This window comes from Sabethes cyaneus, chromosome 1, assembly GCF_943734655.1.
Source record: "Sabethes cyaneus chromosome 1, idSabCyanKW18_F2, whole genome shotgun sequence".
Classification (NCBI taxonomy): Eukaryota; Metazoa; Arthropoda; class Insecta; order Diptera; family Culicidae; genus Sabethes; species Sabethes cyaneus.
This window is the reverse complement of record NC_071353.1, coordinates 101,845,144-101,849,609: the sequence shown is the minus strand read 5'-3', so window position 1 is coordinate 101,849,609 and position 4,466 is coordinate 101,845,144.

Here is a 4,466-nt window from a genome sequence, read left to right as displayed (position 1 = left end):
TATCTCCGTTACAGTAACCCTTGATTATCAAATCAAAAAAGTATTTTTCGCGGAAATTATAGTAAATTACGTTGGGTATCTCTGATTCGCTCCCAATTAAACGCGAGGCAACGCACGCGGTCTGCAGCCATCTGGTAGATAAGTGTAATCAACTTTTTTCGGTTTTCTTAGAAGAAATTTGTTGGAAACGCCTTGAGAAAGGGATGGAAGCAACAGAATTAAGCCAGCCATCACACTTTTTGTACCAGAGTTTATTTAAAGTAAACAGAACCGAGAACTAAAAATCTTTAATAACTCTGTAATGATGTAGAAGGATTTATTTCATCAAATGCGATCCTCCTGAAACATTTGCAATGTTTCTTCGAAAAGCTCCCCTTTCATTTGCAATCAATTTTGTTCAAATATAGATAAATTTCATTTATTCGATACAACGTAACATTGATATAACTGACATGGTAATAATTGCCGCGCAAAGCTGCTTCAATCATTCGGGTGAAACTAGATGGAATATCTTTACTTATTTTAATTAACAATACCTTGTAAGATACAACTCCTAAGCCCCTACCTAGCGCCTCCATACCTGGAAATACTTCCATAGTATAATTGAGTAGCCAAGCTAGGAGATACCAGGTTGTGTGGTTTTCAGTTCCTAACCTTACAACTGCAATTTTAGGCAACCTGTAACGTTGTGCCGAAAAAATAAGTTTTTTTTTGTTTTTTGATAATTAAGTTAGTTAATATATGAGATCGATAGTATTTAGGTTTATAGCAAATATTTATAAACGGTTCATGTTTTGACTGAGTATGAAAATACTACCCAAAGGGTTTGAGTCCCGGCTACTCCTAGAGGCGGCAGATATATTCCGATGAGTACTAAACAAAATACGTCGAAATCTCGCGATTTGGATCTGTAGATTTAAGTAGCCATATTTAAGTTAAAACCTAAAATTCAACTGAAAACAATAGAACGGAAAGTCGCTTAAAAGAAAGGGATTCGAAGGAATCGAGCTAGTGCTATTTAAATTATTGTAAAAGGTGAATTGTGTGAATTTGTTCTATTGTTTGTAATTGTTAACGTTTTATTTTAAAATTTTATAGTTTGGTGGTGCGTAAGCAGAATTTCGACAGGCGTCGAAGAGTCGTCAGAAAGTACTCCTCTGTTGGGTACTCTTACCACTGCGTACATTATTTTGAACTATTGTGCATACCACCGTTTTATTATTTTACTATACGCTTCAAGCTTACCTATCACTTATTGAGAAAGTGACAGGCTGGTAGCTGGAGCGAGACATGTGCCAATCAGGGATGACTAGGTTTATGAACCTAGTACCCTGATCGGCGACGCCAACCAGATCTCCCCTTTTTGAGATACTGCAGTCTGCGTACTATTTGTGCTCTGCGATTGCAGAGCAAGTGTTCCGAGGTTAAATATCATCTTGTACGAAATTGAGATTCCGAAGACGATATTTACTTGGACAATGTCCTGTCGCAAGACCGGTAAGTTTGCTGAGATCTCTCTTATTGAGACTCAGCAACTTTTGAGTAACCCAGGGGTGGATACTCGACGTTATATATTTTTAGATTGTTTGAGCGATTGTACAGCCATCCTACTGGCCATAACTGTTCGGATCTCCTTTTGTTTCAGCCCACCCTCCAGCACACAGTCAGAGGCAGAGTGAACAGGCTCCGTTGTGGCGAGAGAATTTATAGAACCCCCACGAGGGATGAATGGTGCCTCGGCACGGGTCGCGCCACACCCTGGATTAGGGGTTTATCCATTCAAGTTTTTACATAATTGCCATGGATAAGCTATTACAACCATCTCCTTTAGGGGTTTTGGACCCTCTGCTTTGGTTCCTGGGAGTCACGAGAACCGTCCTGCAGACGGAGAGGGCACTTCAGCCTTCGCATGAGTGCCCCCTTCTCTGTCCGCATACGACCCTAGTTTCCGCCGGTTGTCCGATTTCCACTAAGGAACGTATCCCGGATGGTACCACGAGGAGGTAGAGATAGGAGTTGCTGAATAAGAGGCTGTCAGAAAGATAGTCGGGCAAGAAAACGACCGCTGGTCTCCCAGCTCTGGGAGTGGCGCTAAAGCCACCGAGTTTAAATCAATTCTTCTCTCAACTTCGCAGCGGTTACAAACCATTAAACCACAAGTGTTATATTGTTTAAACTAATATTTTCTGTAGACCAATCAATTTTCAAAGAGCGAAATAAGGCGCTGTAGCTTTAGTCAATTGCAGCCTGGCTTTTAATCTAAATGCTATTAGTTCATTCCCGAGCCTCGTGAGTATCACTTAGCCATAATCAGCAAAGATGCTCCCAACGACTGTAAATAAATCATTATCTTTATGGAGAGCGTTTGGTACGAGAGGTCCACGCTTGCTTCCTTCCCCTTGATTACAATGAGTTTATTGGTATTGACCGTTATTTCTGGTTCCACTGCATTCCTTGGAATTCTCTCTGCACTACATGCTGCGCAGTTGGCCTGGTCGTTGACAAGAAAAATTATTGATTCAAGTAATTGTCATTTTCCAGGATGCTTTCAAGAATCGGCTGCATTAGTGTGAGATTAGATTAATTTAGATTAACAATACCTTGTAAGATACAACGAGCTACGTACCTGGAAGTAGAATAGAAATAAAGAGAATTACTAAAGTACTGATTAACGTGGCGGTAAGTTTACGTAGAATAAATTACTATAATAATACAACTGTCTTCAGACGACCGCTTATTAGATTATTATCTAATTAGTTTTGAAGTGTTGATTACGCATACCATTGAAAAATGACGTGCGGCTTCACCTTATCACTAACCCAAGAGAGAGAGAAAGAGAGAGAGAGAGAGAGAGAGAGAGAGAGAGAGAGAGAGAGAGAGAATTCAACCTTCAACCGATTGTTAGTCATGACCTCCAAGTACTACATATTACTTTTAGACACAATACACTGACCCCCCTCACAACTTCCGTCTTATGGTGTGCCAAGCTTAGATTGACACCCGCCATTCATTTACGCCTATGACTTCTAATGCTAGCATTTCCACCTCTTCGAGAAACTCGCCTACTACCGTAGCCGTAGCCGTTTGGTAGCCTGGGCCTCAACACCTTGTCATCCATGACACCCGAGGTCACTTTATACTTCAGGCCTTGTCGTATCACTAGCGTCCGGTTCTCGAGGCAGCTTTTAAGCAATCTACATAGACGGCTCGATATCATCTTCTTGTGTAGCGCTTGCGCGATTGCTCCCCAACTTGCACTGTTAAAGGCGTTGTTGACATCAATCGTGACTATGGTACAATATCTGTTATCCCGCCGTTTTTGCCTCATTACCTTCTAGACCCGCGCGATGACTATCTTGATAGCAACGACAGTAGACTTCGCTTTGCGGAATCCATACTGCGTCTCCGTCAACCCAGTCTCGCTTTTCATAACTTCCCGAGCGTATCAAGTAAGCATATGAGCCTGTACGATGAAAGATCTGCTAGTTTCTCCGGTTTTGGTAGCAGCACCAATCTTTAAATTTTCCACTTATATCTGGAAAATCCCCTGCATGTAAGCAATTCTGAAGCGTCTCTCTAAACATATCGGCATATGCTTGGATCGCCGTTTTCAGTGCCTCATTCGGTATCTCGTCAGGACCGGGAGCCTTTTTCGTCTTCAACCCCCCGGCAACCGCAATGAGCTCCTCATTCGTAACGGGAGTGAGGGTGTCATTCGTTTGCCCGTACAGGGTCGGAAACCATCTCACTGGATCGTGTTGCAGGAAAAGCCCGTCCACAATGACCTTCAACCAGTGTGGGCAGGTTTCCTGCGTCAACTCCCGTCAACTTTTTACCATCACCTGTCAAACCGAGGGGTTTGAATCTGTGTCTCGGCATAACTACTGGAAACAGGAATTCTTGCTACGCCGCACCTCTTTATTGAGCACACACTTAGCCGCTCTAAGTTCGAGTCCACGCGCTTCAACATCCACCTCCGGTCGGGCCCTCTGCAAAAGCCTTCTCGCCCTATGGACCCTGGATCGAAGGAGACCGATTGCCTCGTTCCACCAGTACACTGAGCGACGACCGTTCGTTTGCCGCACCCTCCTAGGCGTGATTGCATCGCATGCTCTTGTTAAGACGTTTGTCAATTCGGTTGCAACCAGGTTCGGGCGATTGCTCTCAGCGCTGGGTGCTTCCACGAACAAGTCTTAATCGAAGGCTTTTACCTTCCACCTTCGATTGGTTGGTCTTAGCTCTCGTGACGATTGTCTCCGTCGATCTTGTACCGTATAGCTTGATGGTCGCTATGCGTGTACTCGTCGTACATCCTCCAGCTCATGTTGGCTGGCAACAACGGTGATATCGACGATCGATTATTGTACCCCCCTACAAAAGGTACTAACGGGCCCCACTTTTGCCAGACTCACATCCAGCTTGGACAAAGCTTCCAGTAAGCTTTGCCCCCTAGGGATAGTAAGCCT